The sequence below is a fragment of the Macaca nemestrina genome, chromosome 1 (assembly GCF_043159975.1).
Source record: "Macaca nemestrina isolate mMacNem1 chromosome 1, mMacNem.hap1, whole genome shotgun sequence".
NCBI classification, from domain to species: domain Eukaryota; kingdom Metazoa; phylum Chordata; class Mammalia; order Primates; family Cercopithecidae; genus Macaca; species Macaca nemestrina.
This window is the reverse complement of record NC_092125.1, coordinates 155,549,795-155,564,331: the sequence shown is the minus strand read 5'-3', so window position 1 is coordinate 155,564,331 and position 14,537 is coordinate 155,549,795. Positions and strand designations below refer to the sequence as shown.

General features: G+C 37.1%; 1 protein-coding gene across 6 annotated transcripts in view; it reads left to right on the top strand.

The window, feature by feature from the left end:
• The window catches only part of LOC105482687 (DnaJ heat shock protein family (Hsp40) member B4), a 37,706-nt gene that overhangs the window by 9,333 nt on the left and 13,836 nt on the right, over positions 1 to 14,537 (top strand). For 2 of the 6 annotated variants that reach the window (XM_024793094.2, XM_011742925.3), the window contains exon 1: positions 9,240 to 9,356. The exons of the other annotated variants lie outside the window; for them this stretch is intronic. The gene's annotated coding sequence lies outside the window, so the exon portion shown is untranslated. Of the gene's footprint in view, positions 1 to 9,239; positions 9,357 to 14,537 lie in introns of those variants that run through there. 6 annotated transcript variants of the gene reach the window in all.

The following is a 14,537-nucleotide window of genomic DNA, read 5'->3' as shown; positions in this document are numbered from 1 at the left end:
TACTCTTGGTATCAAATCACATCAAATCTTATCTTTGAGATGTCATTTAAGCAATTCTTTTATTAGATGTCTTATATGTTTTTAAATATCCTCCTCTATATTGTTTTCTTCTCTGGACTATCTTAAAACCTCCCTTATCCTTTCTTTGTTACACCACTATGTCCGTTACTTCAGACAGCTTTTTAGAAATATTTAAATTTACTATTTCATTTTCTTTTCCCTCTTAATGGTCAATTTACTGCATTCTGGCTTCTACTTTTATTGGTCACAATTCTGTCTACCTCATAGAATTCTGAGAGACAATGAGGATACATGTGTTTTTAGAATAATGCTTGCACATTGTTAATTTTTTTTTGAGTGCTTACCAGGATTAACTATTACTACTGAAACCAAAATTGTTCTCACTCTTACAGATACTTTTCTATCATCTTTCTTTACTTTTCTGTATCCTTCATGAAATAGTTTCTATCTTTTGGTTTTTGGACACTAGTGGTGTTAGGATGCCTTCAGCTTTAAGTAAGAGAATCGCTTAAGTCCAATGATAGGTAGTTCCAAGATTGATTTAGAGATGCAACACTATCATTGTGCTGGTTTTTGGAGAGTCAAAAATTAAATAAAATTTACCTTATATTGTCTTACATTTTAATGAGGTAGTTAGCCAGAGAAATAAGTAACTAGGAATGCAGTCTTAGGCAGCAAAACTTATCAACTATTGAAGTAGCGTAGATGAAGGGGTTATTAATAAGGTTACAGGAATGTTCACAGTAGAGCTTGTCTTTCCACTTCAAAAGTACTCTTCTTATATTCTAGACTTTCATTAGTAGCACAACTGTGCACACCTTTGTCAATCCAGAAATGGGCAGTCTGAAATCCTTCCTCTTCCCTATATCCAGCTGATGGGCAAATTATACAGATGCTATTTCTTACTACTTAATCCTACCTGTTGGTCTGTTTATATCATAGTCATCCTACTTTAGGTTTTTGTTATTACTCATCTCTTTGTGATTCATTCATTCAGTAAAAGTTTATTGAACAGCAATGTATTGTAAACACCTTGTTCTAGAAATAAAATAAAACAAGACCCCACTGGTTACAATCCAGTGGAAGGGCATTAAACACACAGATGGTTATGTAAGGTGATGTGTAATACAGTGGAGATATGGGGGGAACTGTAGGAGCTCAAGTTCCGGGGAATCTAACCCAAATTTGGGCTTCACAGAAGCCCAACTACAGGGTGAGTCTCAAAGCAGGAGTAAGCTAGGTGAAGGGCTCCTGGAGTAGGGAAGAGGGAAATACACCTACACACATAACCTACTTGCTTTATATATAACAAATAATCACTTCAAAGGTATTAAATTTGGTGCCTGTGTACTTGTTAATGTTACTGTTCAAAAACAATTTTTTTTAACTGATTATGGTTAATGCAGAAAATTCTCAGTAATGATATTATTATACAGTTGTTTCTCATTATTTGTCAATTCTGTGTTTATGAATTTGCCTACTCACCTAAATGTATTTGTAACCCCAAAATGAATACTCAAAATGCTTTCAAGGTCATTTTTAGACATATGCATGTTCAGGGTGGCAAAAAATTTAAGAACTAGCTGAGCTTTGCACAGAGGCTCACATCTGTAATCCCACCACCTTGGGAGGCTGAGGCAGAAGGATTGCTTGAGGCCAGGAGTTCAAGACCAGCCTGGGCAACATAGTGCGACCCCTCCCACCATCCCTGCACAGAAAAAATGAACTAGCTGAGGTTGAACAAGTCAGTGCTCTGCCCTCATGTTTCAGCTCTCATACTTCTAAACCTCCTTTTCATGGTCCATTTAGTGCCACATTTTTGTATTTTTGTGCTATTTTTTTTTTATTGGTGACTTTACTATTTAAAATGGCCTCTAAGCATAGTGCTAAAGTGCTGTCTAGTGTTGCTGAGCACAAGAAGGCTGTGATGTGCCTTACAGAGAAAATTCGTGTTAGGTAAGCTTTATCAGGCATGAGTCATAGTTCTGTTGGCTATGAGTTCAATGTCAGTGAATCAACAATATATATTATTAAGGTGTCTTTAACAGAAATACACATAGAAGAGGTTATGTATTGATCAGTGATGAAATGTGACCAGAGCCTGGCAGGAACCTAACCTGTATTTCCCTTAGGGGCGATGATTCAGTATTCTCTAATTTAGCATTTGGGATGACTTTATAGAACATAACCATGGCAAATGTTTTATAGAACATAACTATGGATTTTATAGAACATAACCATGGCAAATGTTTTATAGAACATAACTATGGGTTTTATAGAACATAACAAATAAGAATCAACTACTTCAGGGTAAATTTTGTTTTTGGGAAATAACCAAAATCATTTATGACTAGAACCGATGAATTAGATGGGAATGGTCAAGGGGAACAATACAGAGGTATGATTATTAAAACAGTCTTTCTCTGCCTTTTAAAACATATGCCACCCTTTTTGATAAGCATTTCACCTCACACTTTAAATATTCTAATATATTCCCTTTAGCATTTATGTCCAGGTTGAGAATCAGCATGTAAGTTTCATTTTACCGTCGGACAAGCAAAAGCATGTTGACCTTTATTATTTTTTTTTGAGACAGAGTCTCTGTTGCCCAGGCTGGAGTACAATGGTGCAATCTCAGCTCACTACAACCTCTGTCTCCCAGGTGCAGGCGATTATCCTGCCTCAGCCTCCTGAGTAGCTGGAATTACAGGCATGTGCTACCACACCTGGCTAATTTTTGTATTTTTAGTAGAGACAGGGTTTCACCACGTTGGCCAGGCTGGTCTCAAACTCCTGACCTCAGGTCATCTGTCCGCCTCAGCCTCCTGAAGTGCTAGGATTGCAGGCTTGAGCCACTGCGCCTGGCGTATTTCTGAGTGTTTATTGTAAAAACTATAGTTTTTAAAGTTTGCTAGATGCAATAAAATTTTATCATGTTTAGTGCTTTATTTAGACTTTCCTCTCCCTCCAGTGAAGAATAATTTGTATAAAGCAGAAGTTGGCAAACATTTCCTGGTAAGGGCCAGACGGTAACTATTTTAGGCCTTGTGGGCCATACAGTCTCTACTGCAACTACTCAGCTCTACCACTGTCTGGCAAAAGCAACAATAGACAGTACGTATTACTTTATGTAGTTACAGTATAAACTCCTTTTTCTTTTTTTTCTCTTTTTTGAGACGGAGTCTCACTCTGTTACCCAGGCTGGAGTGCAGGGGAACGATCTTGGCTCACTGCAATTTCCACCTCCTGGGTTTAAGCAATTCTCCTGCCTCAGCCTCCCAAGTAGCTGGGACTACAAGTGTGTGCCACCACATCTGGCTAATTTTTTTGTATTTTTAGTAGAGATGGGGTTTCACCATGCTGGCCAGGCTGGTCTTGAACTCCTGACTTCAATTGATCCGCCCTCCTTGGGCTTCTAAGGTGCTGGGATACAGGCTTGAGCCACCGTGCCTGGCCTAGTTATAGTATAAACTCCTTAACGGTAGGGACTATGTATTATACTGTTGTATCCTTCATGTTACATGTAATAGTATAGCACAGTGGGGTCTCAGTAATGGTTGGCTTGGTATGCTGATTTGACCTAGATAATAAAAAGGTTATATTTTTGAAATGTTAATAACTTGAACATTAAAACCCATCCATTTACAGTTAAATTATTTTAGAGATCCTATTTTTTTTTCTCTTACTATAAATATCCTTCTTTAGACAGTTACAATAGTTCAAGCTCATGCATTTGGGATTAGGTAATCAATGGCCGAATTTTATGGTAGTTGGTAAATGCTATAGGACATGTTGGCTTATTTATATAAATGTTCTAATACTTGTATTTGTTAGCCATTATTAAAGTCTTTGAATCATAGTTAAGTCTCCATGGTAGCAGTGGTTTGATGATTATGTCTTAGTGGATGCAATATACTATAAAGATAATTCATAGTTAAAGTCTGGTACTGATTTAAATTAAATCATTTGAGAAGCCAGGCACAATGGCTCATACCTGTAATCCTAGCACTTTGGGAGGCTGAGGTGGGAAGATAGCTTCAGCCCAGGAGTTAAAGACTAGCCTGAGCAAAATAGGGAGACCCTGTATCTACAAAAGAAAAGAAAAAAAAAAAGCTAGCCATGGTGGCACATGCCTGTAGTCCCAGCTATTTGGAAGGCTGAGTTGGGAGGATTGCTTGAGCCCCAGAGGCTGAAACTCCAGTGAACCATAATCAAACCACTGCACTCTAGCCTGGGTGACAGAGCAAGACTGTCTCCAAAAAAAAAATAAAGAAAAGAAAAAAATTATTTGAGAATTGTAAACAATTAGCTGAACAAACTTGCTAAATAATCTGTTGCAGTCTTGACTAAGAGCCTAATAGTTCAGTGAAACAGCTGCATATCCTCCTGCCTTATCTCTTGGGCTACAGACATTTTTTTTCTCTGTACTCCTTAAACTCTCTCTCTCTCTTTTTTTTAAACTACTCTCCTTTTTCTCATGAGCCAGTTAAGGTAACATCTCAGGCCACATGTAAGAAAAGAGTATGAGAAGAGACATTTTAGAAAACATAAAAGTGAAAATCACATAGATTCCTCATTTCCGGCCGGGCGCAGTGGCTCAAGCCTGTAATCCCAGCACTTTGGGAGGCCGAGACGGGCGGATCACGAGGTCAGGAGTTCGAGACCATCCTGGCTAACACGGTGAAACCCCGTCTCTACTAAAAAATACAAAAAACTAGCCGGGCGAGGTGGCGGGCGCCTGTAGTCCCGGCTACTCGGGAGGCTGAGGCAGGAGAATGGCGTAAAAACCCGGGAGGCAGAGCTTGCAGTGAGCTGAGATCCGGCCACTGCACTCCAGCCTGGGCGACACAGCGAGACTCCGTCTCAAAAAAAAAAAAAAAGAAGATTCCTCATTTCCTAGTGTCGCTTTTACAGTTAAACATTGTGAAAGTATATGTCAACTAAGTATGTGTAAATCCATTCCTACTACTTTAAGTGTAAAGTATTATTTTGGAAAAAATGCTCACATCTTTTATATAGATGAACGATGTAATACTATTTTATAAGTAAAAATGAACATCTTTTTAGAGTTCACCTGTTAAGACTTTATTTACCCTAAGTGTGCATGTGAGAGGTATGTATATGTGGTATACTTGGGCTGAGGTTCACAGGCTGAGGTTTCTGAAAAACTGGATTATAACACTACTGACTAGAAGGAACCGCTAGATCTGCACTGTCCAACACAGTAGCCACTAGCCACATGAGGCTGTAAAGCTACTGAAATGTACCTATCTGAATTGAGGTCAAAGTGTAAAATATGTACTGTATTTCAAATATTTAGTACAAAAAATAAAGAATGTAAAGTATTTCATTGATAATTTGTATTTTGATTAAATGCTGCAATTATTATATTTTGGATTTACTAGGTTAAATAAAATACATTATTAAAATTAATTTCACGTTTCTTTTTACTTTTAAAATATAGTTTCTAGAAATGTGGCTTGCGTTTGTAGCTTGCTTTATATTTCTGTTGGACAGCACTGGTCTAAATAGTGTGATCTTTCAACACAGGAAAAGTGTTATAATGAAATATTAGTTTATAAAGACCCATTTGAAATGATCTAGAAACTCTGTAGCTCTTTTTTAACTTTTTGGCTAATACAGTGTTTTTGGTTTTGTTTTTTCGTTTTGAGACAGTCTTGCTCTGTTGCCCAGACTTGAAGTGCAGTGACGTCGTGATCATGGCTCATTGCAGCCTCAACTCCCTGGGCTCAAGTGATCCTCCTGCCTCAGCTGCCCAAGTAGCTAGGACTATAGGTGCATGCCACCACACCTGGCTAATTTGTTTTATTTTTTGTAGATACGAGGTCTCACTATGTCGCTCAGCTGGTCTTGAACTACTAGACTCAAGTGATCCTTTTGCCTTGGCCTCCTAAAGTACTGGGATTATAGGTGTGAGCTATCATCCTGGGCCTAACTCAGTGTTTAAAATCAGTGTAAAGAACACTTCATTTTAAATTAGCCAGGTGTTGTGGTGCATGCCTGTAGTCCCCGCTACTTGGGAGGCTGAAATAGGAGAATCACTTGAACTCGGGAGGTGGAGGTTACAGTGAGCCCAGACTGTGCCATTGCACTCCAGCCTGGGCAACAGAGAGAGTCTGTCTCAAAAAACAAAATAAAACAAAAAAAAAACTCTTTATTTTAAATTATTTCAGAATGCCAGAAAAGTATATTAGCTCACTGTACATTCACTAGTCATTAGCAAGCTTTTAAGGACTTCTTGTAAAAGAGGGTAAGAAAGAAGGGCTAGTTGGTGCTTGAATATTTTATTCATCCCAGTTAGAATAAGTTAGTTCTATATGCCCCCAAAAAGGAAAGTATATGTGTGTATATATATATATATATTTTTTTGGATACAGGGTCTTACTCTGTCACTCAGGTTTGAATACAGTGGCATGATCATGGCCCATATGCAGCCTTGACCTCCTGGACTCAAGCCATCCTCCTGCCTCAGCAGCCTCCTGAGTACCTGGGACTACAGGCACACGCCACCATGCCTGGCTAATTTGTAAATTTTTTTTGTAGGTATGGAGTTCTCACTTTGTTGCCCAGGCTAGTCTCAAATTCCTGGGCCCAAGTGATCCTCTCACCTCGTGCTTCTAAAGTACTGGGATTACAGGTGTGAGCTACTGCACCTGGCTGATTTATTTTTTTAAGTATAAAATATGTCTGATCCCTAGGTGTCTCCAAATCTAGTAATTTTTATACATTTAAAGCAAGTTTATTTTCTTATTTTTTGAAAGGCGTATACTTTTTAATTATTTAAACTTAGTAATATTGTTTTAAAGACCACTAGACAAAAAATTTAAATGTGTATATTATAGTGCTTCGTTCAGGGAAAGTATTATAAAACCAAGCCATGACACAGTGTCAAAATTTGAAAACCTGGGGAATTAGTAACATTACTATAGTGATAAAATGGAAATTTTGATGATACAGACAATAGTCCACAGAGAATTATGACTAAATTTTTTTTTTCCTACTAACCATTTCAAGTTAGTTTGCCATCTTATGTTGGTGCTCTTGGAGGCTTACAAATTATTATTATTTGAGCCAGAATCTCTGTCTGTCACCCGGGTGGACTGCGATCGCGGCTCACTGCAATCTTAATCTCCTGGCTCAAGTGATCCTCCTGCCTCAGCCTCTAGAGTAGCTAGAACCACAGGTGTGAGCCACAGCACCTGGCCAGGAAGCTTACAAATTATTAATGAAACTTTGTTAAGAACCCTTTACCTTACTGACAACCAGAGAAGTAATTTCATTGGTTTGAAATAAATGGACACTTAAGAAATGAAGCAACCTCTTCAAGTAATTTTTTTTCAAAGACCAAACTATTGAATTAGTGCTTTTTGAAGAGCATGAAAGAGCAGTCATCAAGTGTGACATTAAAAACTTTCAGCTGGGTGCAGTTGCTCATGCCTGTAATCCCAACACTGGGAGGTTGAGACAGGAGGATTGCTTAAGCCCAGGAGTTCGAGACCAGCCTGGGAAACATAGTGAGAACCTGTCTTTACAAAATATGTATGTATATATATTAGCCAGATGTAGTGGTGACGTTAGCCTGTAATCCCAGTTACTTGGAAGGCTGAGCCCAGGAGATCATGCCTGCAGTGATCTGTGACAATGCCACTGCTCTCCAGCCTGGGTGACAGTAAAACCCTGTCCCAATAAAAAATAAAAACTTCGAACAATCTGACCATAACTTATTTTCTGCCAGCTTCCTAGGGCAAGCCTTCCTAACTTGCATGCATTAATCTCAACCAGTATTTTTGCTGTATCAAATACATTTTATGCTCTTTTGCTTCTTGACTTTGTGTTCCTGATCCAAATTGCAAATTCTCCCTTTCTCTTTCAAAATCTATCAGTCTTTAATGACTTTGCTCACATTTTTCTGTTCTGAAGTGTTTCTTATCCCCACCACTCCAGCCCAAGTTGAGGATAATAATTAACTTTTTTTTTTCTTCTTTTTGAGACAGAGTCTCCCTCTGTCATCCAGTTTGGAGTATAGTGGCGTGATCTTGGCCCACTGCAACCTCCACCTCCCAGGCCCAAATGATCCTTTCACCTCAGCCTCCTGAGTAGCTGGGGATCACAGGTGCGCACCACCATGCCCAGCTAATTTTTGTATTTTCTGTAGAGATGGGGTTTTGCCATGGTGGCCAGGCTGGTCTTGAACTCCTGGCCTCAAGTGATTTGCGGTCCTTAGCTTCCCAAAGTACTGGGATTACAGGTGTGAGCCACCGCACCGGCCTCTGTTTTACTATCTTGAAAGCTCTTAAAACGATCTCATTTCATTATTAACTTTTTATTGTTTGTCTTCCCCCTCTAGAGTGTGAGTTGAATGAGAGCAAGGATAATGTCTATCTAGTTAACAGCACCTAAAATAGTGTGTGACACAAAATAAGCACTCCATAAGTATTTGCTGAGTGATTGAAATACTTTATTCATAGGAAATGTGCACTATGATAACCAACTTTTAAAACAGTTTTGTGTATCCATCAAAACTATAAAATGGACAGTCAGATACTATTGACAAATTCCAAATATGAATCCAAACTACTGCCATTTTCTAAGAAAGGACATTTATAGGTAAGGGGCATGGGGGAGTAGGATTTCTAGAACAATTTAAGCTTAAATGGATAGGATTTAATGTCTTAAAGACACTTGCCTTAAGTTTACATCTTTCAGCTTGTAAAATAGATAAGGTAATAAGTGAATCTCTTTAAAATTTCTCAGCTGAGCGCGGTGGCTCACGCCTGTAATCTCAGCACTTTGGGAGGCCAAGGTGGGTGGATCGCTTGAGGCCAGGAGTTCTAGACCAGCCTGGTCAACATGGTGAAACCCCATCTGTACTAAAAATAGAAAAATTAGCCAGGCACAGTGGCGCATGCCTGTGGTCCCAGCTACTCTGGGGGCTGAGGTGGGCAAATCACTTGAGCTCAGGAGGTCGAGGCTGCAGTGAGCTGAGATCGTGCCACTGCACCTCAGCCTGGGCGACAGAGTGAGACCCTGTCTCTAAATAAATAAATAAGTAGATTTTATGGGTCTGTATCTTGGCAACACACACGCAATAAATAAATAAAAATTTCCCTATTTTTCCCCTAAAGACAAAGTTGCATTTGCAGCCATCACAAAATTGATAGGTATTTTAACTATTATGCTCTGGAACCTTTTCACAGGAATGAGAATTGGGGGTCTGAGTTCCAGACTTACATCAAGCATTTGCTCTACAGCAATCTATGGTAATGATGCCTCTTAGTGCTTACCGGCTTTTTAGGAAACTATAATATGTAGAGGTAAGATATAGTCCATTATTAAATGGCCAATAATTTGATTTTATATAACTATTTAGATATCTTAAAAACAGGTGAAACATTAGGATAGACAGCCTAGTACCCTCTAGTTTTATGTTAATATTGGAACAGTGTATGTTTAACTATTGTCAAGAATATCTTAGCTCATTATTAGACTGTAGTTATAGAAAAGCTCTTTGAAATCTTATCACTTGAGTATCAGATGTATGTGCAGATTACATGTGAGAAAGCATATGCAAGTATATTATAAACTGTAAAGTCTTATATAAATGTTATTATGGGGAAGGCATAGAACAGGTTTTTTTTTTTTTTTTTTTTAAACACTGTGTGAGAAGATAGTAAAATTCAGAGATAATGGTCTGATAAGGGAACTTGGCAAGAGGCATGATCTTGGGTGATGCCAGACTCCTTTGGGGGTGAATCTGGTAGTTATTGTAATGCTTTATGCCAAGTAAAACTTCCTGAGTCAAAGGAGACTATTTGTCAATAAACATCCAAGTGGTAGCAAAATAGTTTGTATAGCTTAAAATACTGAAAATAATTTATATGTAGATGTCATATAAATTGTAGTGCTGTCACATGTATTATCTGACTCTTACAATAATCTTTGTGAGTTAGGTATTCAGATAATTTAAATGATTTATCTAAGTTACTCACCTGTTAAGTGGGATAACTGAGATTGGAAACCAAGTATTCAGATACTTAAGTCTTTATTCTTTTATGCTAGCCCTTTAAGAGGAATTGATAAATAATGGTTTCCCCTAGGTAATTTTCAAGTAATTTAGTACAAGTGAGATATGTGAGGCATCGACAGATATTAAGACTGGACAGATCTTCTGACTCCAAAATCAAAGATATATACTTTAAGAATATAAACACTGGAATTGAAATATAATGAATGCTACCTATGGGAAGTTTTAATGATTTTAAATTTTAACAAAATCAACATGAATGAGTAGCAAATATTAACTGGAATATTTAGAAATACCAGTTGGACAACTGTGTATGTGTGAGTGTGTGTGCATGTATGCTTGTAAATAAGAACATTTTGTTATACATATGGTGTAGTAATTTTTCTGGAAAAAAAATTCAAGTTCATATGAGATTATCATCATCATAAGAGCAGCTAACACTTTGGTAGTCCTCACTATGTGCCAATCACATTTAAGTATATCACACATTGATCCCATTTAATCCTCACAACAGTCCTAAATTGGTATTAATGTTACCAGCTTAACAGTTAACAGAGTTAACTCTATTTGACAGATGAGGAAGGTGAGGTCAGAGAGATTTAAGTTCAAGGTCTTACAGCTGTAAGTAGTGTTACCAGGATTCTAACCCAGGCACTCCGGCTCCAAAATCTGTGCTTTAACCACTATATTAATATTCCCTGGGTTTCACCTTGGCAAATATTATAATCACTTTTATATACTCTGAGGTTATATATTCAAATATCTAAAAGCACTATTAACAGAGTATAAGAGAGCCTCAGTTTATTTGCTTATTCTTGGACAGGAAGTATTGGGAAATGGAGGTCATAATTTTCTAATATGAATCACTGTATAAGAAATGTCATGGCCGGGCGTGGTGGCTCATGCCTGTAATCCCAGCACTTTGGGAGGCTGAGGTGGGTGGATCGAGGTCAGGAGTTCAAGACCAGCCTGGCCAAGACGGCAAAACCTCGTCTCTACTAAATATACAAAAAAATTAGCTGGGCGTAGTGGCACGCACCTGTAATCCCAGCTATTTGGGAGGCCGAGGCAGAGATTTCTTAAAACCCAGGAGGCAGAGGTTGCAGTAAACCAAGATTGTGCCACTGCACTCCAGTCTGGTCCAGCCTGGGCAACAGAGCGAGACCCTGTCTCAAAAAAAAAAAAAAAAGAAAAGAAAAGAAAAGTAAAGAACGAAATTTCATGGGCCAAGCACCCTGGTTTATGCCTGTAATCCCAGGATCGAAATTTCAAGGACCAAGCACCCTGGTTTATATGCCTGTAATCCCAGGATCTTGGGAGGTCAAGGGAGGAAGATTGTTTGAGCTCAGGAGTTGGAGACTAGCCTGGGCAACATAGTGAGACCTGGTCTCTATAAAAAATTAAAATAAGCCAGATGTCACATTGGCCTGTAGTCCCAGCTATTTGAGAGGCTGAGGCAGCAGGATCACTTGAGCCCAGGAGTTCAAGGGTTCAGTGAGCTGTGATTGTGCCACTGCACTGCAGCCTGGGTGACAGAGCAAGCCCCATCTCAAGAAAAAAAGAAAAGAAAAGAAATTAAAAGAATTTTTAGGACTAAATGTGATCCATTTAAGAATTAAATATTGCCAAGAAAAGTTTTTCACAGGTGCGTTGGTAAAATATGAGAAGTCATTTGTCCTCAAGCGTTTAAGTGATGATCTGAATTTTGATGTAATTTCTTCTGAGACTCATGGCATTTTATCTTTTTCTGTACTATTTTATTATAAACTGAGAAATGATTTGTGAGTTGGAAAAAGAAAACTTGTTTTCTATTATATATGAATAAAGTCAAAGTAGAAGATGAGGATGACATCAATTGAATGACAAATTATACTTTTAGTTTTTTGTGGTTAAATACTATATTAATTTCCATTTTTTAAAAAAATTAGTTTTTAGTAGAGATAAGGTCTCAATATGTTGCCCAGGCTGGTCTTGAACTCCTGAGCTCAAGTGATCCTTCTGCCTTGGCCTCCCAAAGTGCTGTGATTACAGGCATGAGCCACCTCACCTGACTGTAGTTTTCTTTTAATAAAGGGAAGAGAATTATGTCTTCATGGAATAATCTTACCAATGTTTGAGTAGTAAAGTAAAAATTTAAAAAGGCAAGTGCTAATTTTTATATCCCTGTTAAAAACACAGCATTCTTTAGTTTTAAGGGAAAAAATGTATGTCAATTACTAACTCAAGCTGGTTTTTGTTCTCTTCAAACTTAACGTCACACGTTCATATAACCTATAACATCAAATAAGCAGGCATTTATGTGATTTCTAAATATTTCAGATAGACTATTTCTATGTATTTTTTTGGTTTTATTTTACCTTTAAAACAAATAATTTTTAAAAAAATTTTTATTAAATAAGCTTTGATCACAGCTCTTCTCTGTTCCATTTCCCCTACAGGCTACCACTACTCTCCCTCTTACATACTCTTCCTGTTTTTGTCATAATGATTTGCAGGAATGACAGTCCCACCCCACGCCCCCCCAAAAAAATTGCTGCACTCATATCATACAAACTTGGATGACCAAGATTTAATGTAAAGTGATCGTATTGTATAATGGATTTCAACTCCTAAGTAGTAGAGAAGACATCTCAGTCTGAAAAAGTGAATATAAGAGTAAAAGATCTCCAAAGTACTATATACTTTTAATGATGATCATCTTGATGCTTTACCCTATTTCATCTATTTGCAATCGGTATATTTGTAAATATAATTATTGTCTTTAAATTATTTTCTAAGGATAAATTTCCAGGTGTGGTATTTATAGAGCTATTAAAATAATATTTAGTGGCTTTTACAATTGCCAGATGTTTGAATTATTTACAAAGCTACAAGTGTGCAAGTATCTGCTCATTTTACCAAAAGCTAGCCAGATTGTTGTATTAATAGCCGTAAATCACAGTTGTATTTGCTTTCTTACTAACTTGAAATGTCAATGTTGAGGTGAATTCTTGCTTTTCAACTTTACTACTACTATGATTCTTGTGTGTGTGTGTGATATTTGAAGATGTGAAAATCCCTTTTCACCCTTTTCGGTATCTAGGGAGCCAGATTTCTTTCTGTCTGTTAAGATATAATATAATTTCTCACAAATGTGAAAGACCCAGTCTTCAGGTTCTCTAAAATAATTTACTGTGTCAAGTTTTGATAATATTCCTAGCTCTCTGAAAATGATTGAATCAAATAAGTATTTTTTTTTTCTACAAACACTACCCACCAGAACAATTTCCGGTTGTTAAATAGTAAAGTCACCATTCCTTTGGTAATGAATATTTAAAGGAACTCCCTTGGAAATGAATTTTGTAATAGGTGATTTTTTATTATGTTTTTACTCTGTGCGATACTGATCCTTGCACTGGATTTCAGTTTGGCAATATGCTTTTTAAAACTGGGAGTCTTAAGGTGACTTTGGGTATTAGCATTTTTCACTAAGTGTTTTGGATTTGAAAGTACCTTTTGACATTGAGTATTTCTTGGTGATGCTAAAAAAATTGATAAATAGCTGACAAACCTCTGTAACCTACAGGTAGGCTAGATCAATGTTATACATTTCTAATGTCAAGATGTCTTTAAAGTAGAGAATTTTAAAGAGTAGAAAATCATAGCTGTCAAAATGCACAAAGATGAACATTCAGAAAGAATTGCTGAATCATCATTGCTTGGCATATAGAGTAGGCGTTCTCATTTCTTTAAAGGTTAACACATTATTACCCTTTATTATATTCTAAACATATATGTACGTTTTCTTTTCCTCATAAAGGTTTTTTTAATGTTTACAGACTCAAGGTATTTGGACTGTGTGCAATTCTTTTGACATTTTCTTATTAATCTATCTCTCTAATAGAAATGAGAACATTTTTGAAAAGATGAGAAAACCATACAGGAGATAAAAGATGAGTTATATACATTGAAAATGTCTCATAAATACCCAAAATATGTTATATTTTCAAAAGCAGGCATCAAAAGGGTATATAAATGCTATGTTCTAACTTTGTTAACAAAAAATTATAGAACTACAGCAAATAATCATGAATATTCATAGAAAACAGGATTAGAAGTAAATGCAGCAATATTTAACAGGGATTACTTAAAATGGTATTGTAGGGAGAGTTTTAAAAACTTTTTTTCTGTGTTTTGCAAAATCTCCGACAATGCATATATATTTATAATTAGGGAAATGTGTTTTTGAAAGAAAAAAATATTTCTCATACTACTGCCCCTTACGTGGCATATCCAAATTTTACATTGATCCAGTTGCAGTTAAGCCTTGTAAGGAACATGAGTATGTACTGTCTGTAACCTGATACTTTGTTCTAGCTTTCCTGCAGCACCAAAATTCTTTAAATAGGGACCCTGTGGGGTGGCTGCAGGGGACAGGGGTTGAGGGGTAGCAGGGACCTCATTCAGTTTTAGTTTAGTTGAAGTAACTAAA